Source organism: Mastigoproctus giganteus, chromosome 3 (assembly GCF_048544385.1).
Source record: "Mastigoproctus giganteus isolate SK-2022 chromosome 3, ASM4854438v1, whole genome shotgun sequence".
In the NCBI taxonomy this organism is placed as follows: Eukaryota; Metazoa; Arthropoda; class Arachnida; order Uropygi; family Thelyphonidae; genus Mastigoproctus; species Mastigoproctus giganteus.
Genome location: NC_143577.1, coordinates 220,149,641 through 220,174,513, shown reverse-complemented (window position 1 = coordinate 220,174,513; position 24,873 = coordinate 220,149,641). Strand labels below are relative to the sequence as shown.

Here is a 24,873-nt window from a genome sequence, read left to right as displayed (position 1 = left end):
CGTTTGTTGACCTCATGCCACATCGTGTCGGGTAAAGTGATTTTGACCAGTAAAGGTATAACACGCTATTAACTCATGGTGCTAGTGGCCATGCAGCGTAGTTTGCACCTTTCCATGAAATACCTGGGAATGCTATGCGAATAATGGGTCCTCGCAGGTAGCACAATGGTTACAATCATCGTCCATCCCACACATGGTGCAAAAGGCCTGGGTTCGAATCCAGTCAATACACTCTTATGGGCTTTTTACACTCCATGTCTGAGTTAAGTCAGTCTCAAGCGCGGGCAGCAAGGTTTTTTTTTTTTTTTCTCCCATCAACTCGGGATTTTCGTCCAGCAAAACAGGCAAACTGACCAAGAGAATAATACATATGGGTGGATGAGATTGTTCTCGGGTAACCACAACATGATAATTTTTATGCGAATTATGAAAAACTGATTAGAATATGTGTACAAATACAGAGAATTCAACGAAAAAGGGACATAAGTATAAACTGAAAATTACATAAGCATAAAGCAGTCAGGAAAATAGATCATTCCGATTTAAGGCATTACGTAAGTTAGCAGTCTACAAAGTTGAAATCAGAAGCCAATTCTAAAATGTATGATTTCGAAATTCTTATCTATTGTTTGCTGCTAACCACCTTTTCCGTTGAGATTATGCTTCTGTATGTTAAATAATGTGTTAAGGTTTGTACAGACCCCGCGGTTCCCCCCATTTGTATGTTAAGTAAGTAATTATTATTATTTATTTATTTTTTTTGTTTTGTTTTCTGCCAATTTCTTTTAAGCACCTTGGTAATTCTTCTGGGATTCTACAGCAGAAGGTCCAAAATATTCACTAAAAATATCTAGATTTACAGTTACTACAAGTGAAATGAAGGCCGTTACTATCGAGAATATTTTTTATTGTTCCGAATAAATAGGAGATTTCTGGAATTAATATAAATTCCAGTTTCCTCTTTGAAAGAGAACAATCTAGGAAGGTATAAATCACAGTAAGCAAACACACATCATCCATTAATAGAGGTTTACGAAATGACATAATGAACAAGTAATTATTTCCAGGTTACACATTTCTCTGTTACGTTATTTAGATAAAGCAACCTCATTACATGGATTAGCTTTTACATGCGTATGTTTCATAAAATTATCTTTCACTCTCTCGTTCCGACTCCTAATCAGTATTGCTTAGGACTGCTAAATCATAATTACTGGATGAGGTCGATAAATTACAAAATCGTATCTAAGTGATAGTTCATTCATATACGCTTTAAAATTGTTTAAATTAGGTTTGCTTAAGAAAAGAAATTCACTGGAATGCTTTTCAACCGTTATTACAGAAATTTTTTATCCCCCCCCCCATGATTACAGGAAAAGTCTTCACTTTGGAAATTTTACTGAATTTGAGTATTCCAAAATGCTAAATTCCTGAAGACAAATATTGTACTGTACTACGTAAAAATCTCAACCGAACGGTTCTCATTAGATGTATGAGAAATATTAAGTTTCCTCATATTTAATTACTTTCAACGCAAAATAAATCAGAACCAAAACTTTTACGGTTAATTACCACGAAATTCTTTCTAGGCATAAGTGCACTGTGTCTATAAAGTGAACGCCTTCTATGCCCATGTGTGCATTCTGGGTGAAAATTTCCAGCTTCCGAAACAAAACCGTATCTACCACACCCGAGATTGATTAACTCGACCAAGCGGTTAAAAAAGCCTATAAAAATTTCTTCTCTCTTAGAAATGATTTGTAAAAATTATTTCCAACGCGATTATTTCCAAAATTATTTTCACAGGCGATAAATAGAGAAATAACCATAGTGGGGATGATCCCTCCAACTAGACTCAATAATTCCCTATAACTGGGCGTCGAATAACTGGTGCATATTATTCCCTGTACTCCTTATCTGTCATGTAGTAAAGTACACGTGTTCTTTAGTCAGTTTTCTTTGAAAGACAATAAAAAATAAAATTTAAAAAAAAATCCCCTTCCGTGATCATGGAAAATATTTCCCAACTAGGCGCGTCAGCGACTTAAGACCATAATGTGTCCTATATATTATGTCTGTAAATTGCATGTGCTGTGTGATCGATTTGACTGCTGAAAGAAAAACCATGCAATCCTCACCTGAGACCGACTAACGCTGTGAGGAGAAAAAAAATTCCTTGCGTCATTGACGGGATTCAAACCAGGGCCTTTTCCACTCGGTGTGGGAAGGGCGGTATTTATATTCGTTGTGCTACTCCGCGAGAGCCAAAATAAGAAAAATTTATTAAAAACAATTAATTTTCAGTAATTTCGGCATCACTTTACCACAAATTTTGTAGTATTTGAAACTTGGTAGTATTTGAAATTCTACCAAATTTAATTATGTGACATTTGTAGCTCATAACGATTTCCTCATCCATATGTCATATTTCAATATGCTAAACTCTTATTTATTTAATCATCCAATACTGTGTTTTCTGGACTAACGTCCATACTCACAACATCATTATTATACATCAGCATAACACCGTACAGTTTAAACTTTACGTACACTTGAAAATCAAGGACATTTCAATACAACGATCTACCAGATATATAGATTTCAGCATTCTTCAGGAGACCTCACGGATATAATGTTTAACACAGAAGCTAAAGGTTACATAAAATGTGTGTCGTGTATACCATTTACAATTGACAGCATTTTACATAGTTATATATATTTTACATAATCGTCTATACAATATACATACACTTTTCACTATTAACATAATACTTTATTTACATTATGCACTAATTAATCTGCTGTGTGCAGATTAATTAGTTCTGTAAAATTACTCCAAATTTTACAGAACTCAATCCTACAAATAAATAACATTTCTCTAAAAGAGAAGTATATATCACTTTAGGAAGTTTACTTCAATGAGGTCTCCCAATGAGCATCGAAACAGCCGTCAGGGGAAGGTGTCACAACATTACGAATAAGTAAAATTAATCCATAAATAAATCCATTAAAGTTTTCAGAACCAGCTTTTCTTCATGACGGAAACCACTAACGTAACAGCCTCAGTCTGATGGTGTTTACTGTCAATTAAAATATATCCACAATAAAACATGATGTCAGAGAGCCAGAATTTTCATCATCGTCATTCTCGTAAGGTGGATGACGATGTTGAAAATTGTCACTTGAGATCTTTCCAGACTCGGAATATTCTATAATTAGTTTCCTCTGTTATAACGTACAGCAAAATTTCAAGTTCTTCTACTACACACAATAACTTCAACTCAACATTTAACGTGTTTTATTCCATAGCATAGCATTTTTTTAATAACATGCTGGCAACTTCGGACTCCAAATGTACTTCTTTCGAATTTAACGGACAATCGGATTTAGCATACTGGCCTTACTTCCAGCTAGTCCGTTAAATCGAGGTTTTACTGTACTTCTCTTTTAAGCAGTGTTACTTATTTGTAGATCAGCATGTGAGCAATCACAAATGATTAATGTCCTGGAAAAGTTTTTGCCTCTTCCGTAAAAAAGGGATGCAAGTCCTATTAGAGTGTTTCAAAATTGCGCAAAACAAATTGTAAGAGCATATTCTACAGTTAAAAATAAGAAAACAAAGTTCTTATAAACAAACGTCTCAAAAAATCGTTATTTCCAAAATATTAAACATTAACATGAAATTACAAAACCGTGTAAAACGGCAAAATATTTTATGTTAAAATTTGTCATAAAACTTATGGCTGTGTAAAACGGGCTTTAATACTGTACAACACATACTATTACGTAAATCATACCAATTTTACTCAGTTGTGAGTAACCACTGAGGCAAAGCAGATACTTCGTTGTCAACGCGGCTGTTACTTGTGTTTCAGGTTCCACGAAGTGTTTCGTTGTTTACAGAACGAAAATTGTTAAATTAATATCATCGGAGACACTAAAAGTATGTTTACTTTTGTCGAGTTAATTGATATGATTTTAATTTATGGTCAGGTTCATAAGAATTTCGTAACGCAGTTCGAAATTCTTATGAACTGTTCGCAGATACGCCGAAAAATTTCCCACTCAACGAATATCAAATTGTAAAATACTAGCTGGGCTGCTGTGGAGAGACGACTTAGAGCAACGGGTACGCTGAAACCATTATGAGTAAACGCTGGTAGATGAAGATTTCAAAAATTGAGGAGGGAATACTTTGTACAGCACAATATTGTGGTAAGAGAGCCTACTGTGGTATAGAGTGCATTACATGAACAGCAACAGTTTCATTTCATAGTATGCCTACACAAGAATAGTTACCGCAAAATATGAATAAGCGCAGAACTTCTAGCTTATTTTGCAATGTATACGCCATCCTCAATTTCTCAGCCATGCTCTGGTTATAGATGAATAATTTTTACCAGAAACGGAATTCTCAACTGTCGATACACTCACATCTGGGGCCGAAGAAAATCCACGTACGACTGTCAGTACTCATTATCACCACATATTTTCCTTTAAGTTTGCTATATGATGTCCTTGCAAGGCTTTAAAGAATGGCATACCTACCTTTTCTGTAGAACAATTTGTGAGAACTACTGGAAGACCTTAAAAATCGAAAGAGAATGCGGTTTATGCATAACGGCACACCACCTTTTCCCGTGATATTTCTGAATTTTGAAATATGAAGTACAATAACTGACTGATGGTTCAGAACGGCACTGCACAATGGCCACGACGACCACCGACCTCACATCCTTAAATTACTTTGGTGCGGGATCATATAAAATCCATGGTTTATTCTACTCGTAATACCATGAAAAAACGAACTGAATAATCATATTGTGGAAGCTTCTCAAAACCATTGCGAATAGTACTGAAACGATAAGACATGCCAGGGAATCGTGTATTCGTCACACTGAACACTACATTAAAAAAAAATGGAAGTAACTTTGTACATCTGATTTAGGTGTTTACTTTATTTCAGTTTCTTTTTTGTTTTGTAATTTATAATGAATGATTAAATTAATAAGTCAGAAATAAAGACTTTTAAGGCATATTTATAGGAATTTTCTTTATTTTTAAACGTAGAATATGCTCATACATTTGTTTCGCGCAATTTTTAAACACTCTGCAGACCAAATTATTATATACAGACAGGCTTTGAGCAATTAACATCTCACACTTGGAAAATATAAGGTCATATAAATGCAGTGCAATACACGTCTTCAAAGCGAGTACATTAAAAAGACCTAACGGGATAATTAAATTACCAAGGCAGATAAGATTGATGACTGAGAAGATCTGTTGGGCTATTTACGATAAGAACCCTAGAGAACTAAAACCATGCGGCGTCAGTATTTTGCATCTGTAAATAGCATTTATTTACATTTATAAATTAAAATCACCGTTTCGACAAAACCAAAAGTTAAATCCAAATCAATCAATATAACATATGAAAAAAATATATATACAGCCTAAATAAAACGATTTATTATTGACATTTCTTTCAGTCATAAGGGAAAAAGGATGCGATGCTATACCCAACTTGAAAATAATAACAGCTGCATTTCATGATCATTTAAAAAAAGAAACGCCTACTACCACGAGATCAATTTTTAAAATGGTGCTGGAATTTCACCAAAACAAGTAATGCATTGCAGCAAGATCGATGTCATTATGGCAGATATCGGGTTGTCACAAAAAAATGAGAATACTAGACACATTTTGGATAAGATTTCTGTTTCACCTCACAAAAGCCAAATTGCGAAAGAAACGAACTTGAAGCCCAGTATGTTTCAACGCATGGTTAACGAAAAAGATGTGCAGTATTTATTTTTAGCACATAATTTCATACAAGATTCCTGACTTTCTAATAGGAACGGTCAAATTTAAATATAATCGAAGCGTTCAATGCTTGCTTATCCTTGGGAATTTTTAAGCATCGACTACTCAAGTCATAAAAAAAATAACAAGAAATATTTCATATTAGGGTTACCCGAGAGAATAAACTTAACCCGGACCCTACCCAATGTTCATTATGTCTATAAATTGCGTTTTTTCTCTGGTCGTTTTGCCTGTTTTGTACAGTATGAAAGTCAGAAGCGTGCAAAAAGGATAGTAACATAAGTTATTTGTGCAATTAAAATAACATTTATTATTTACAATATTGATTTACAATAATATTTACAACTGTTATTTAATATATGCATACATGTAATGAAGTTAAAATAAACAGATTTTTTTTTGATTTTTTTTTTACCGAATTGTGACGATGGATGAACGTTGAGTTCATCACTGTGATTCAGAAACAAAACAGATGAGCAAAAAATGGAAATATTTACCTTCACCAACCCCCAATGAAGCCAAAGTTCAATCGCCTACCAACGATGTCATGTTGGCAGTCTTTCGGGATTACAAAGGTATCATCCTTACAGATAACCTCCAAAAATGCAACAGCATCACTGGGGAGTACTACAGAAACCTGCTGGGAAAGTTAAGAGAGGCTATCAAGTTGAAAAGGCGTAGAAAGCTGTCCAAAGGTGTCCGCCTCCTAGCTAATAATAATACAATGCTCTCACAGTGAACTTTGCAACCAGATGTTGCTTTGAAATACTGCAGCATCCACCTCAAGGCCGAATTTGGGTTTTTTATCGTATTTAGACATACTAGTCACAGAAATGACAAAAACGCATGCCACATACAGCACATTACATAATAACTTCAATTTTCTTGTAGACAAATCTCTATAAAAGGATGAAATCAATCCAAAGCCAGAGAGTTAGTCAACATCTATTCAGACTTGGAAAAAGGCTTTATTGTTGAGTTTGTGATGTTTTCTGCTTTGTACAAGTACAAAATGTTTGGAGCGGAACTGATAATCCCAAATAAAAGATAAACTTGTTGCATTTTTTCCAAATATGCATATTACTTTGAGGATTTATCTATCGATAACTGGAACAAATGTAGAAGGAGAAAGATCATTTCCTAAACTTAAGCAAATCAAGAACTGTATGCGCTCAACAATGATTGAAGATTGTTTTTAGCCATTCTGTGCATTGAGAGCGATATTACTCGTAATACGGACTTTAAGGACGTTATGAACCGAGAAACAAAAAAAAAAAAACCTTTCTTAAGAAATGTTATAAGTAGCTTAGACATTATGGAATTCTCTTTTTGAAATATAATTTTGAAGTTTTAATTTCACATAATTCTGTGTTTTTCCCCCTTCCTTCGTAGGCCCTAGGCCTACGGTTCCGAATGGGAAATCCGGCCCTGATCCACCTTATTCTCCCGACAGCTCAGCTTCAGATTTCTTCCTCTTCCCTAAAATGAAGAAACCATTAAGAGGACGTAGATTTCAGACTGATGAGGAGGTAATTAAAGGAGTAGAAAAAAGTCGGGTTTTTTTTTCTGTTCAAAGTGAGGGATTCTATTTAAGAGGCCTGAGAGATCTTATCCACATATAGGAAGAATGTGTAGCTCTAGAAAGTAGCTACATAAAGAAGGATGAAATTTCCAGACGTTTCAAATCTCTAAATCAAATATTTCTAGGTGAGGGACTTATTCGTCGCCTATCGTACAGCCCCTTCATTTCCTCGTTTCAAATGAGGTATTTCTCTAAAATTATCGACTAATATTCGTAAAAGTCTCAAAAAAGTTAGCAATCTTGCAAATTAGCTAGTTTGATTTTAATTTAAAAATGAAGTATCTCGTTTGCCCTCGAAAACTAGTCTTGACAGGACTTATTACCCTAAATTTAAATTAGACATAATAATAACTATTGTTGACTCCTCAAATAAACGGGTTTTAGTCGAGAGGGGAAAAGTTCTAGAAAATATTTTATTTGAAAGAAAACTGTCGACAAATTTTTATATTTTCTCTTCTTATTTTTAAAATTTAGAAGAGAAACAAAAATTTAGCTCATAACAAGATAACAAAGCCTTTTAAAAGGAATAAATGTAGCTACCATTCTTCTCTCGCTAAGAGTAGGTTTTCTATCCACGTTATCGACTTCAACAACGTACCTCCCCAAACTATCAGATTAGTACTTATATTGTCAAAGAAGAAACTCTTTTTCACACACCACTACCAAAGAAAAGCTTAGTTACGTTGCAGACAGAGAACGGATGCCACAAAACCCTTTCTGCAGAAAACAGTTTTATCGAAAGCTACTGGCTAATAACGCGCTGTTGCTAATTTAATTTCCATTTTTATTTCTTAGATTCCTTGGAATGGCTAAAACTCGGGGAAAATCAATTGGATTACATCCCTCTCAGGCGCTTCGGAACCTGAGCAAACTTCGACAATTGGACTTGAGGGGAAATAACATCACTAAGATACTAGAAGAGGATTTCGTGCATATGGGGCTAATCTCAAGTTCATCTATCTGCAGAAAAATGAGTGAGTTCCTTTGATTTATTCTTGCAGTTAATTTACTACTCCAAATCAAATGAAAGCAAAATCTCCATAAAACTGTAAACACCAAGACATCACTAGATTGTTTCAACTGTATCGATACTGCGCACAAATGATAAGGTTTTTTGTTTTTTTTTATTAAAACCACAATCATTAAGAAGAGCGACTTAGAGGGAGATTTCAAATGTTCAAGAGCAAAATTTTTTACCACTCTTCCTCATCCCTCGCAGCAAAATTTCAAATATTTTGCTGCGAGAGATGAGGAAAAGTAGTAGACAAAATAATGAAAAATGACATTTAGAGAACAATATAGTGATGCACGTTTCTAGTTCTTAACATTATTGCTTCCACAATTCATTTTGAAGTTCAGACTATGTTCGTGCATCACTTTTTTTGAGTATGGGCTTCAAAACTCTTACTCAACAATGATATCTTCCTTTATTTTCTTAAGGCCCAACACACCTTAGATACAGTGCATGTGTCGCCCTAATCACGACTTTAAGAGTCCTTTATTTCGTGAATTATTTCCAAATTTTCATTAAACCGCGATTGGCGTATAGGGGAAACCCTGGAGACCGCCATACAATACACACCGCGATTATCATTAGACGTTCCGGGAACATCTGCCAATTCCTTTGTCACATGCACCACTCCTCTATAGTCTGGACGTCCAGAAAAGTAAGAAAACAGAAAAGGAAGATGACGTCATACGAGAGCAACTGAGTCCTGACTGGTCAATCAAAGAAGCCAGTAGCCCACCCTACCCTACCCTCTAAAGATCAAGTTTCTTGTAATTATACCCACTGATTTTAATCCTCAAGCAAAAAACAAAAAAAAAAATTATTTTATATTCTGTTGTTGAATAAATGCAGCCATAACGCATCTCTATCCCTCCTCTCTCTCTCTCTTTCCTTTAACACTCTGTATCGGAACTGTCGCCAAGTTTCGTAGACTAATAATGAAGTTTTTTCTTTGTGCAACTACAGAAACACACCACTAACATACATATTTTGTAGATAAATATAAATAGAGGAATAGTAAAACCAGATTTGAAAATTATCGATGACGACTTATTAGAGACTGCACGAAAAATGTGAGCAAAGGTATTACAGAAAGGGAGAATTCATTAAAAAAGAATTAACTGACAAAGCCAAATCTATATTAAATTTCCAATGAGAGAAAGAAAGAAGAGATTCTCTTACCCATCGTATAAAAAAAAAGTAAAGTGCAGCAGCATTATCAACCCACTGCAGGATGGAGCCTCCTCAACAATTCATGCTGAGGGAAATGACCATAATCTGCCACGCTGGTCCAGTGCGGGTTGCAGATCGACCGTATTCAGCAGTCAGGGGCTTGAACCCCGGTCTATTCAAAGAGCGTGTGCTACTGCACTCCCGCTCCTGCCCACTCGGCTACGGAGGCACTCGTATAGTAGCCATTTATTAAATATTTATCCTTCCTGGAACAAGTTGCAATTATCTAAAATGCAGTTAAACACCAAAGCAGCGTGGCAAACTTAATATAATGAGTAACACTCATTCTGTTCATTCCTCATGTGTGTGATCACCAAAATTATCGACTTACAGTAATTTAAATATGATCATTTCTAAAATATCATCAACATCATTATGACATTTCTGCTATAAAATTATTATTACACAACAAGGGAGTTATTATCTTTACATTCTTCCAAACCATTATCAAGGTTTTAAACTACTGAAATGTTAGAAATTCAGATTAACATATAAATGCTGTGTATAATTTAAATATGGCATGGAAAGGGAGACGGATAATTAGGAAGAGAGGTTACGGAAATTCCTATAACTAGGCCACTATAATTGGGCCCACTGTACTGTTCCTGAATTTCCAGGAGGATAAGATTATGCAACTCTCTCTTGATTAACTCTGTGGCAAAAGTCAATAAAAGTTCCGCCCATTTCAGAAGTAAGAATTCAACTTCGGCTGGCGACAGGGATCGAAATTAATCCTTTTCCAACATGAAAGAACGCCGATCGCATGGTATAATTTCCAAACATCATAGAGAACACTATATTAAGCAAGAATGTAATGAGCTTTATACAGCATTGCATTAGATACTTCACCACATCTCTACCGCTATATATAAAAAACAAATAAACTAATTACCAATTATGATCGTGATGAAACTCACAACAGAAATACTGCACATCCACCTGCATTAGACAATAATAATGGCTTGAATAAGAGATGAACAACGTTAAAGTAGTTAACGCTGCGCATTCGACTGTAGGTTTTCTTGGGGGAAAAATCTTGCAGCTTCCATAAAACATATGCAGTAAGTAGCTTAAAATCGTAATCTCCATGCATTATATTCAGGATGTTCTTCTTGGCCATAAGACACTACTCCTAATATTGTTAAGAATTCACAGATTTGTTCTGAAGTCGTGTACACTTCAAAACAAATCTGTGAATAGTTGTTGGCATAGTTTGAACAATCACTGCAGCAGCTAGGGCCATGAGCCCTCAGAATGCTGTGCCTGTAAATTCCGTGTATTCTGTGGTCGGTTTAACTGCTTTCACGAATGAAAAACCCAGTTGATAGCCCTGCGAAGCCATACGCTAACTTATCATTAACATTTGCTCTCCAAGTAAAGACTGTCAATTCCGTTCTCTGACTTTCTCTATCAAACTGACTCTCTCCTACGCCAGCATAGTCACCAAATAAATCGAACTCCGGCTCCTTTACATGCGTGCGTGTGTGTGTGTGTGTGTTAACCGTCAAGGCAGCAAAGGCCATGAAGCATCACTATATTGTGGTTAATTTGCGTATATTTTTCGATCGATTTGTTCGTTTTCTGGACAAAATATCAGTGTTTCCGGGAGAAAGAAAAGCGCATAAAAAATTCCTCCTATGTAGAGGGCTTTAAAACCAGGTCTCTCTCTCTCTCTCTTTTTTTTTTTTTTTTTTGCACAGTGCCGAAAACTATTGGAGCTCAGCGAATTTTCCGACAGCCGAATGCTTTGCTACCTCTTAAATTTTTTAATTCCAATTTCTCTTCTTTTACATGACCCAAATCCTGTCAACGATGACATACTTGATCATATTCACCTTTATGAAAATTGCTTGAGTTTGCCTAGAAACTGAACAATGACCATTTTGTGGGCCTGATCACATCCCGTTCTGTACTAAGAAGGAAAAAAAATCTATAACACTGCCTATTATAGCTCTTCAATCATTCTCTACAAGAAGTTACAAGTAACTGTCCAAATCACTTCAAAGATATAAACAAGAAAATAAAGTTAATAAGAAACTAAAGACCGATTTTTCCCAGAACGGCATCGCATGGATTTCTGATACGATAACTCACAGATATTTATCTATGTGACACCTTTCATAGTCCGACAACAACATGTCTTTCTCAAAGGTAAATCTGTCCTACCAGCCTTATTCAATATTGGTAGTTCGTTCATCTGTATGCTGTCACTAAAGCCTTTTTCTCTAACAATTATTCTTGTATATCTTGTATAGAATCTCTCCTAATTTAAAAGTTCTAGAATCATCAATTCAAACTGCTTAGTTTGCAGATGGCACAGCACTGTATTACTCACTTCAAAATCATTCGACCAGATTCCCAATCAGCAAGCTCTCGACAAACTCGTGAAGTGAGCCTCACCCAGCGGCCACTCCATGAATTCATGTAGGTGTCATTTAATCTCTTTTCCAATTATAGATGGGGTAATAAAATCAGTCACATTTTCCGCATTATCAGTAAAACATCCAAAATTATTGGGTTCATTAAGAACTTCCCGCTTTAAAGATATACAGTTCTTACTAAAAAGCAACTGGTCTACCAATAATTGACTACACTTAGGTGAATCTTCTTATAGGGCTGTCTGGAAGAAGATTCGCTCTAATATACTTAAAGCTCCTAGAGTAACTTTTTATGGTATCTCTCTTCCACGAATCTTTCATTCTACCAATTGTATCTCTATGAAGTACTCATTATTTTCGACTCAAAACTCCTGATATCAGAAGCTCCCTGGCTGATCTGAAGTTCCTCTCAACTCTCTCCGAAACTCCTACAACTTATGAACTACACATTCCTCCAAAGCCAACCAGACATGAAACTTTTCAGATCCATTTATTCAATACTGACATTATAAAATATAGCCCAGTTAAAAAAAAGGGTAGGGTATCACAATTAGACGAGCTGTGTGCTACATCAGCTAATTAGAGTACAGTACTACAAATCTTCTCTGTTGCTTACAGCTACAACTCACAAAAATGCTTTATAATACTAATGCCCGTGTGCATCCGTTGATGCAATGAGTTATATAGTATAATCAGACTTCCCCTTTTCTTAATCTTATCCCAACAAGTTTCTAATTTATTACTCTTATCTTTGTTACTTCAGCAAAACCACTACTCTTTTATACTGTATATGCCTTATAATTGGATGTACTGTAGTGCAAAGTGGATTCGATCCCATTCCGTCCAAATGGGATTCAAGCCAATGTTTTTTTTTTTTTTCTAAACGGTGTGAAAGGGCTGTGAAACAACTGCGATAACCCCATTGACGTACAGAAACAATAACTGATATCATATTTGACATTAATTATCGTTTTCGTTAAACAGTCTTTACTTCAGAATAGTTGTCTTCTTTCCTAAAAAAAAAAAAGACTTGTTTATAATGATAAAATCTACTATCTAGTCCATTATGAACAGATAATGGACTATTATTTGTTCCCTTATCCATCCCACAACTGCGGCAGAGTACATGTTCACTAATGTCAAGTGAGCTAAGCCCATAGACCCAAATAACCATGTTTCTCTATCTTAAACTGAAATCGTTACCGTCCTAAGTGATCTCCATAAAAGTAACTCGAGAGAAAATCAATGAATCACATTCCGATGGCATAAACTTGCTTCCTTCTTTAGTTCAAAATGAAATCCTATTCGAATGCCACACGCTCCAGAGCTCCAAGAACACATATCGAACGAGTAGTTCAGAAAATCTCTAGAGGATTAACCCTCTATTTATAGAAAGTCAACCAAAGTGGAGCAACTTGAGCATTGAAAACTCATAACGTCAAAAATACGATACAGGGTCCACATCGGTCTGGCAACTTAATGTGCCAATAATGGAAGTGGGTTAAATATTGCGAACTGCAGAAAAGAATGGACATAGTCTAAATGTATATATCAAAGAAAACAAAACAGTTTAACTATTCAGAAAGCCTTTATTAAAACGAGTTTCAATATCCAAAGTGCGATACGTATCAGCTACTCAAGTTCGCGAATCCTGCCCAAGTGAATTTCGTATGGGATATTAAAACACAAATAGCTAATTACTATTTAGATCGAAAGTAAAAAATAAATAAATAAAATATATCAACGTATATAACTTGCAACTAGTACACTCTTGTTAAGAATTTTAACTAAGGAAATATGTTGGGTGCTTACAAAAAGTGCGACTAATTAGGCGCGTGGAGGAATGAGTACACCACTAGATAAAAAAAGTACACATTAGAACAGTGGTTTTCAACCGGGGTGCCGCAACAACATTCCAGGGGTGCCACTTAATTTGGGTTTAAATTACTTAAACTTATTATTTTTTTAAATTATATCTTTATTTCATTATAAAAAAGTGTATAGTATCTTTTTAATTTTGTGGTGATCTATAATTGATGTTTACTTAGTGCCTCTATATAAAGAATAAAATTATATACTGTATATATATAATTTGTATTATGAAATGTAAATTTTATAATTATATTACTATAATAAATAACATATATATTTTTTAATATTATGTATATATATATATATATATATATATACACACACAAATAATCAGATCTAACAGGCAGAAAATTGAGTAGGGGTGACGTTATTAAAAAAAGGTTGAAAACCACTGCATTAGATCACTGAATTATGACCACCTACCTAATACTTCGTAGGTCCTCCTTTTGCCCTCAGTACAGCAGCTATCCGACGTGGAATTAATTCAACAAGATTTCGGAAGCGTTCAAGAGGTAGGGTCAACCAAGCTGTGTGTAATGTATGTAATGTATATACCTTGTAGGTATGGAGGCGATTGGTGTATCCAGACGCCTGATATGCCTTTCCATAGTGTCCCACAAGTGCTCTATGGCATTGATATCGAGGGAGTTCGGAAGCTAACCGATATGCTGGAAGTCAGAACTGTGTTCCTCAAACCATTCCTGCACAAGTGTCCGACGGCTCGGCGCGTTACACACATCTTGGAAGGCACCATCGCCATTCGGGAAAAAGTGTAAAATAGCGGGGTGTACACAGTCAGCAAGCAGTTGACGATAGCGGAGACCACTGATACGTTGTTCCACATGCACCAGGGGTCCAAGTTCCTGTCAGTGAAACATGTCCCACACCATACAACCGCCTCCACCGTCCTGCACTTTTGATACCATGCATGATGGATCAAGAGCCTCATGCTGTTGACGCCAAATCCGTACACGACCATCCACAGCGTGGAGTAAATAACGTGACTCTTCCGACCAGCACACCTTCTTCCAGTCTTCTAATGTCCAACTTGCATGCTCTTTGCACCAGGCGAGTCTTTTACGCCGATGAACCTTGGTTAGGAGAGGATGCCGTAGGAGTCGTCTGCTGGTATAGCCCATACGTGCGAGCGTGCGACGCATGATCATGCCAGATATTGTTCAGGGTTGGACCAGGTTGTATTGGGTAGTCAACTCTTCAACGGTGCTGCGCCTGTTCGCCTGTACGAGTCGTCGGACCGGGCGCTCACCTCTAACATCAACCTTTCGCTGACCTTTACAGTTTTACCGTCGGGTCGTTGTTTAACAATTTAACGGCAGTCCTGGTACACTTTAACTACAGCGGCTTTCGAACACCCCACCAGTTCAGCCGTTGGGAAACCGAGACACCAGCTCGTCGAGCACCCACAATCTGTCCTTTATCAAAGTCCGATAAATCCTTCCTTTTACCCATCACGCTCGGAATTTTACTAGCTACTGAACCACTGGCACCTTATCTATGCTACATAGGTCGACTAACTCGGCACTCTCGTACCTCACGCGGTCAACGGGTCGCATTCAGTTTTCATAGGGGTAGTCATAATTCAGTGATCACTCAGTGTATAACTTCAATGAATGATATCTAATAACGTTATTAGACCAGGAATCAGTAACATTTTTACTATGGTTTGCTACTATTTCAGATCCCAGTCTAGACAGGGGTCTGAAACCTATTTTTGAGCCACGAGACAAATCAGAAAAAAAAAAAGGAAAATTTTTCAGAGCCGCAACACAGTACAGGATCAAGTCAAAAAGAAATAAGTACGACAAACAACGCAACAGAAGTTAACCAGTATCATTATCTAGATTTCGATAATGACCACTCTTACACCATGTGAAAATTAAGATAGTTTACTTAGCTGTTAACTAAATGATTATACATTAACGTACGTTTCGGGAATCTTGCCAGAACCCATCCTCAGACCATAGGCTGTTGCCATCATCCTGCTTGCCGAAAGTCTCAATTCCGACTGCACGTTCTCGGAATTGACACCTTCTGCAAGCAGAAGGTTGGCAACAGCCTATGTGTGGTTTAAGGATGGGTTCCAACAGCAACGTTTCCGAAAGGTTACCTTAATGTATAGTTATTTAGTTAATAGCTAAATAAACTATCTTAATATTCACGTGGTACAAAAGTGGTCATTATAGAATAGAATGGAATAGTGTCATTCTAGGTTATAGAATGGTCATTCTAGATTCCATAGAAAAAATCACGTAATATCCTTCTCCAACTATATCGGTATCATTACCATTTACTGCGTTCTTCGTGTTTAATTATATCAATGATTGAGATAAAAATATGATTTTTTTTCTTTATTATTATCTTGTTTTTATTATACAAAATGGGAGCCGCAGTTTTGTATACTCGCAGTTATAGATTACTAACCGCCAGTCTACGCCATGCAGAAAAGAAATGCGCTGAAAAGTTCCAAAAAATTATATCAATATTTAGAGAATGCAAAAATAAATTGAGCGGCTCGCTTGTTTGCTCATTTGTAAAAAAAAATTATTACATTGGCAGCTAATTTTATGTATATTATCTTTTCAGTAAAATTCTTGTAAAGATGTTCAGTAAAATTTCAGTAAAGATGCCATATTTTCCTATTATGGAAAATATTTTTGCATTTTACTTGCATCGGCAGCTAATTTTAGCATATTATCTTCCCTTTACAGGATCTACCCGAATAAGAAGTTTCGGAGGTGGGGGGGGAGGGGGAGATCAACATGTTGTTAGTAAGGTTTCCTGGTAAGACGTGTAGTAAGAAGAAAAGCCATGAGAATTACTTTGCAAAACGTTTGCGTGCAGCATCAAGCATACTTTGGAACTTTTGGAACTTTCTTGTGTATCTTTTTCCGAGCGATCCACATAATGTCAATCTCAAATTTCAGTTGAGAATTTTTGGTGCACTTTATTATAACGTTGCGCACTTTAATTACAACTTCCCCGAGAAATTTAATTTCTCGGACCTCTGTATATTAAATTTCTTAGTCAGAAGAAGAAGAAATTTGTTAATTAAATTAAATAAATTTTTCATTTAATTAAATCTCATTTAATTTAATCTCAATTAAATAAATTTTTCCCATCATAGTTACTAGATGAGATGAGCAACTTGGTAATATTTCAGTTACGATAGGGTTTTAACAGATTGCGACTATTTTATATCAAAGATCTGATTCAGTTGTAACCGAATTAGGAATTATTTCATTTTTAATGATCAAAATATCCTGCAGTAACGCAGCAATTGCAACTGCCCGCACAGGAAGCAAGCTTACAGTATCAACAAAACAAAAAAAAAAAAACTAACCACATCATCCGTTTATCCCCTCTAATAATTCGTAAAAATTTGTCTAATCCCTGCTTAATCTTATCTTATTCAAACTACCCCGAGATGGACAATCAATTACTGTGGCGGAAAGCCAATTGTCGCACGTCTATCCTGCAACCATCCTTTTCAATTTAAATTTATATCATATTATGTATGTCGTCCGAGAAAGAGTAAAGACCCAACAGCATTTAGTTTACTCAATCCGTTTAAGGCCTTCAACCAAGTCTCCTCGCAGTGACTTAGTTTTCAGATGTTACAATTTGCAGACGAAGTCTTTCTTGGTAAGAGTACCCTTTTGTGCCCCTGATTAATCTTGTTGCTCTTCTCTGCATTCATTCCAACAGATCAACATCTTTCCTAAAATGAGGATTTCAGACCTGAACGCAGTACTCAAAAAGAGGCCTATACCATAGCATTTTTCAATAGGATGAATACCTTTGCCCCTGCTGATAAAATGCTGTATATAACACTAAACAGAATTGCCCGAGGTCGCCACTGTTCTACCAGTCTAGCTAAACATTTATCCAAAGACGTGTACACATAATGCTTCAAAATCTTTCTTTTTTTCTTTTACTTCAGTGGCATGCGTTAGTTCAACCTTTCCTTTTAGCACTTCTTTCTAGATAGTAGTAAACGTTCACCAAATATTCATCTACTTTCACAGGAAGACACACAGCCCCCTTTTCAGAACACAAATTAATGAGATGATAAGGACAGCTTATTACCAACAAGTGATACCGCATTCTGTATCAATCAAAGGCACATTTTTCAAAACCATTACTACCTTTTCGCTCCTCGTCTGTGCAATTTCACTAATAAATGCTTCCTGTTTATGTTCTTCCGCAACTGTATTTTGCATCGTGCCATTTCACTATAGAGAAAAAAATTTTTGAACAACGTGCTTGCACGATTAGCGAAATTCTGAAAAATATTATGTTCTATGATAAACGATGCAAATAAATACTCGGCACGTATATCAATATCATCGTTACTATGAAATGCTACATCTGCTTTGCATTTCTTTCTATTTAGTGCAGGTTGTCGTTATGCTTATTTGTTCGCAAATGATTGATTAATCATTTCTTGCCACTTGAAATTGAAAAATTGCATCTACATATAGTATACAAAGCAAACCTGCAACCTTTACCAAATTTTATAATATATGGAAAATCTTGCATATATGTTTTCTGAAATTTCACGTCGTATTTTGTTGACATCTGAATGAAACTATTAATTATCTTCGTACCACAGAAGTACGATGAACGGTCGCACGTTACAGAGAACAACGCTGTTATCCTGCATTCCAATTTTGTAACGTAGACTAGCACACCTGATAGTCAATTCGTTAACGAAAATAATCAAAAATTCGCAGTACTTTTTTAAAAAATTCCGATTTTAATATAGTTTTATTATTTTTTGCGAAAATAAAAAGACAGTGAGACGAAGAAGGGATCAAATCGAGTCAAAAAGACGAATTCTCCGATGCCGGAGAGTTGGCAGGTTTTAACTTATTACTTTACTATATATAGTAGATCTGCTTTAAGTAGTAAAATACTCGAATATTATTAAAATTTTTAACATATGCTATCATCATTAAAACATACATAAAACATTTTAAAGTAACCTTAAAACTTTTAAAGGTCCAACTCAAATTGCGTCAACCCACCAGTGTAAAGGCCCAGGTGTTGAGAAACGCGGCTCTAGATTATCATGTTTCTACTTTAATTTTTGCCTTAACACACAATTGATTATATTCATGCATGACACACCACATACATACTATAATCCGCTGCCCTTTTAATTTAAAAAAAAGTGACAAGTTGAAAGTGTCAACTGCGAAGTTCACATTTTCGGCGACATAACTTTACAACTCTTTATAACATACTGGCTGAAAACTGCCACTCTACACGATTATACGAAAGAGCAAGGTAGATCTTCAAGACGCACTGTAAAATAAATAACTTCGTCTATTAACCAAAGGTCTCTGCCAGGAAGATCAACAAAACGAACAACCTAAGTATAGAATGAGCCAAATGTCATGTCACCCAAATATACTACACACACACTCCCCGGCTTACGTAATACTCGACTTACGGAAATTCGACTTTACGTAAGTTTTTGCCGGCCGGCAAAAATCTCAAAAATCTTTAAAAAATCGTGGAAACGTATTTTGCATCCCGTAGGAATAAATGGAGGTAACATGAAAATATCCCAATAACACATTGGTGTTTTTTTTTGGTAATTCGTTCCAAGACCTTGGAAGTTGAAATTTTCGCTAGATAACTAAGATATTTAACTCTCTAAAGGGTCATTTTTATAACGGAAATTGCGCTACACTTTCATCGTTATCATATGTTCCGTTATAAGAATCAATTTTGAACACCTTTGTGATATTTTTCTAAAGCACATTTCTGGACTTCGCTACCAATTTCGAATGTATAGATGCACAAACGCCACAAAATAGGAAAAAGAATTCGTGATATTGAAAAGAAATATAGCTCATTTCAGAAATTATCTACCACCAAAGAGAACACTTCTAAGATGAGAAAAGAAATTATTTAATAGAGGATCAATAAATGCAAACTAAGAAACAGAAAGCCATCCAGCAATGTTTTGAATAGAGGAAAAATCGCTCTTATGATGACCTCGATTTGCAAATGCTCGTCTCTCCTTTGAATACCAAGAACAAGTTTAAAGAGAGGAAAGAAATCTTTAAAATATCGGGATTACAAGCAAAACTCTGTCCAACGGCTAAAAAATATCACTTATCACTTCAATTATCTAAAAAACAAATTTTATGACTCCAGTTACAACTATAACTGGAGCCTTCAGCAAGAAGTAATACGGGTCACAAAACAAAAGCTATTAGTACAATAACTCTTAATGTGTATTTACTACGTCATCCTTTATGCATTGGTCATCTGGTCATCTTCACCTTCTACATACCGAAAGCGTGTTTATGCGTTGCAGTACTGGATGATGATAAGCTCGACTCGGCGCTTCAGCACTCCTACGATATCAAAATTAGTCCTCTATGCTACACTCGCCATTTCACCATGTAAATACATTGTAGTCTCGAGGAACATAAATACAGTATATGGCAGCAACTAATTTCCCAATGGATGGATCACCTGCAGTTAACGATATTGTGTCATATGATCCTACAAGTAGAGAGAGAGACAGAGAGGGAAATCGGTTCGGCAGATTTAGAAACGTTAGATATTTATATATATTATTCCCAAACAACGAAATGGAATACTGTAATTCTCTTCAAATTGATCCCGGGAGTTTATGTTCCGACAGAAAATAAAAGAACGTCAACGCTGCAGGAAATGTATCAATTTCTCCAACTCTAGACTTCCCCTGGATGATTTCCAGCGATTCTATCAGTTATAACTTAAGAGCTTGTTTGATTGAATAACCTTTCTCTCTCAGTGTCTCCATATCATCTCCTATGAATTGCCAATATTTGAAGAGAGAGACTTTTATCTAACAACCTGCATGTAAATTGTGTATATGTATTGATAATATGCTATTTTGGACATTATTTAAATGATATATTGCATAACTGAAATATCGTTAGAGAATAAACACCCTTCTAGCAAAATTGCTGTTCATAGATGGAGATCCTGTGTACTAAACTAATAAAAAAATAAAATAAATAAATATGACTCAAATGGCTTGAAGCAAATGGCAAAAAACGCTTTCAGTTTTTGATACCATCTACAAGAGCAGAAAGGTCATTTATCCTTCAAAGAAGGATGAATGACCTCTTTATAAAAGTGCAATTATTGTGAGAAAATTGGAAATAAACCTTCCACACGCCATGGTATACAAGAGGACTGACATGCAAAGAGGAAAGCCATGGGACCTTTTTTCCTCTCTCTCTCTCTCTCTCTCTCTCTCTCTCTCTCTCTCTCTCTTCAGCGCAGACAGTCGTTTAAATTATTTGACTATGTTGAAAAGCTGATAATAATAATACTCATTCATCAGATATAAATGAGGAAACAGTGAATTAACCAAATGTTTAAATTATTTGCTTGTGTTGAGAGACTGGTTAATAAACACTTCATTCATTACGTATAGGTTGAGGAATGCTGGTTCTAGCAGGATGAAGCCCTTGTTCATTACATTCCATTAGAGAATACCTCAACGAAGCTTTACCTGGAAGATGGATCTCTACAGTTGTCAGCTCCTCTCGACTGGTTACCTCGTAGCTCGGACCTATCGACATGTGATAATTCTCTCTGGAGGCTCATTAAGGAACATGAGGCTCGGCAACACTATCGGATAGCAGAGGAATTAAATAAGAATATCACTGAGGCGTTTGCCCCGGAAATGCATCGGAAAATGCCATACAGTTTACGGAAGCCCAAGGAGCACGTTGAAAGCAGGCCAACCACACTCCGCTGGGTATTGTAATTTATGTCGAATCCACTGATTCCCACATACTAACTATCACTCACAACGAAAGACTATTTTGTTCACATTTTTCTGACAAAAATTTTGTTTGAAAAGGGAAAACAGAATTTTAGGTGAAGTATTGACCACAGCAAATTAATGAATTATTAATTCCAAAAAAAAAATTAAAAAGAAGTTTTAAGTAACAACTTAAGACTGGTAAATATAAAAACCTGAACGGTTGATATTCGCTAGCAGCGTCATTTTCAATGGACAAAAACAGCGAAATTGTTAACCTGTTCTTGAAGCATCGCTAACCGCATAGTATAAGTTTTTATAAGTTCACTTTTTTTAAGGTGAGCCTGGGTCGGTAAAATTATATATGGAGAATTTATAATTTTACAGTTTGATTTTTCAGCTGACCCAAAGCCCTTAAAGAATTTTAACTCTTTTTCTTTTAAAAAATCTATATTTCTTATATATCATAATGGAAATAAATTTTCAATTTAGTACCTGCTTCACTGTTTTTTTTTTTCTTTGTTTCTCTGTATGTATCACGCTGCCCCAAACCCAGCTTAAATGCGATAGAACTAACGGCCCTTTGTAAACTGAATTCATTGGAATGGCTGTATCTACAATCCAACCAGATGACCACTGCACCAGAAGAAACATTTCTACCAGTATTAGACACTCTGCAGGTGCTTGACATTCATGGTAAGTTATTCTGTTTACTTTCACCATAAAAGTTTCCACCTTAATATTAAACATCGATAAATATACCTAAGCTACGCGTAATGAAAAGTGACGAAATCATTTATAAAAAAAAACATTACCACTGATAATTTAAAGACTTTGGCAACAGTATAAATTCTCAATATATTGTTATCAGAAACGTCATGATGACCAAGACTCAAGAAACATAGTCACCATGACGACTAAGAAATCCGAATTGGCGATTAGCATTTTACAGGGTCTAACAGCTGTGAGGTTTAACTGCCAATTCTTAGTTTTAAATCTCTGTGGTCTATATCTTGAAAAGCCTGGCAGAGTGGACAATAATGGAGGTAGGGTCAGCACCCCGGGCTCAGATATCATGCATGGGGGCCAGAACTGGAGTCTGGGAAATATGAAAAAGACCCGGTCGACCTGATAAGACTGAGCCAAGGGCCCGTGCTAGCTCTCGACATTTCTGAGGACTGGTACAACTTATAGCAAAGATAAAATACGATGGGCTTACAGAGAACGAATCTCACTGGTTGAAAGCACGAAGCAAAGAATAATAGACCAACCAATCACATTCGGATTTTCGATTTGTGTCGCTTTGGTACACTGGTAATAGTTAACGTCGTATATCACATATAATTAAATTAACACACGGTATGAAAAAAGTTAATAACATAAATAAATTTAATAGATTTTGATTTTCCAGGAATTTAATTGGCGTCAATCAAATGTGGCGAGCCACTAACTTTGGAAGTTGCTCCTAGATCTTGACTAAATTTGTCAAGGTCTACTTATGACTAATCTTCTCTACAGGAAAAATGCAATTTGTTTAAAAAGTTCAAGAAATGCTCTCGAGCTTCGACTTGAAGAAAAATTAGAGATAAGATCACTTGAGAGGGAAAAACCTTGAAAAATAACCTTTCACAATTCAATAAATATTCAATCTGGACTGGCAGGAAAAGTTAACTTTAATTTTTGCTAAGGTAAAGTAAACGTTAATCAAAATTTTCTCTTTGTTTACCCATTTTTTTTTTTTCAGGTTCAAATTTAAATTGACTTGTTAGTGCTTTCAAAATAAAACAACACTTCAGATGAACAAACAAAATATTTAGTTATCTTAAAACAGATTAATCATATGGAAGATAAGTCTCGTCTTAAAATATATACTAATTTCCTGACCCCCCCCAGAGCCAACTAACCAAGTATGTACCTTATGCTATCTCAAAACATTTAAAACATTAAGTATTGCACTGAATTAGTATTTAAAAAAATAAAAAAAAAAGACTGTAATTTTAAAAGGGAACAGTTCGCACTTACCCAAAAGTGTTATTATAGCGCTGCATGTCTACAAGTTATCACTGAACGAAATTAGACCAAGGCGGAAAGTTTGCCACTTTAACAGCATTTTTCCCAACTCCAAAAAGTATACAACAATTTAAGTTCCTTACTGGATACAGTAAACCTTTCACCATCCTTTTTATTTTTCTCAGCTCCATTTTCCGCTTCGCAAAATATGAATTAATATGGCTTACCTCTTGTTTCTCTGGAAATTTCATGTGTATGTATGCGGAAGAGTAATAAAATATACTCATGGAACCTGAGGAAAAGTTGTACGGTAGCAGCTATTTCTTTCGGTAATTGCTCACTTAAAATGAGACTATATTACTCGCGCAAAGAATGCAAAGCTGTTATCTCTAATTGTAAAGAAGAAAGTAATTGTCACGATTTTAAAACCAAATTCAATGAACTTCGGGTGATTAAAAAATACAGACTTTATCTACTTCTCCAGTAATTAACTCCAATAACTGCTAACAGTATCAAGCTTCTACTTTTCCCTTATTATGAATTTTATCTCTTTCTCGCTCTCGTATTTACACTCAGTGGCCACTTTATTAGGTACACCCACCATTTTCATGAAATGAAACGCTCCTTCAATAACAGTAACACGTGTTCGTGCCATGAAATATAAACAGTGGGTAGTAGGATGCTGTATGATGCAATTCAATGCGAGAATGCACAAAATGAAATATTTATGTGATTTTGAATGTGACATGGTAGTCTGCCCCGGATGCGCTGATATAAGTATCTCGGAAAATGCAAACCCAGCTGGGTTTTTCACGTACAACGGTCTCTAGTTTATCGGAATTGGTTCAATAACAACCAGCCAACGGCGTTCCTACGGTCGAATATAGCTCGTTGAAGCAAGAGGCCAACGAAGGCTGACAATACTTGTACATGGTAACAGAAGAGCTACAGTCAGTCAAACAACAATCCAGCACGAACCGGATGTCATATCTCAGTCAATGACCGAACGGGTTTTACTCCTGTCAACCAAACACAATAAAGTACAGTTGCACTGCGCTCAGGAACGCTAATACTGGATAGTGGAGGATTTAAAAAACGTAACCTAGTCTAAAGAATCTGTTCGTTTCCTTATAAGAGAAGAAGAATATAGTGAAAACAGCAC

The 24,873-nt window shown here is 35.8% G+C and overlaps 1 protein-coding gene and 1 pseudogene across 2 annotated transcripts in view; one reads left to right on the top strand and one right to left on the bottom strand.

Annotated features, from left to right (window-relative positions):
• Nucleotides 1-24,873, bottom strand: part of LOC150088739 (tectonic-2-like) — a 351,050-nt gene that overhangs the window by 231,747 nt on the left and 94,430 nt on the right. The gene's annotated exons all lie outside the window — the stretch shown is intronic.
• Nucleotides 1-24,873, top strand: part of LOC150088740 (uncharacterized) — a 165,521-nt pseudogene that overhangs the window by 122,818 nt on the left and 17,830 nt on the right. The window contains exons 3-4 of the transcript XR_016546741.1: nucleotides 8,204-8,382; nucleotides 22,258-22,397. The product of XR_016546741.1 is annotated as an uncharacterized LOC150088740 (transcript). The remainder of the gene's footprint in view (nucleotides 1-8,203; nucleotides 8,383-22,257; nucleotides 22,398-24,873) is intronic.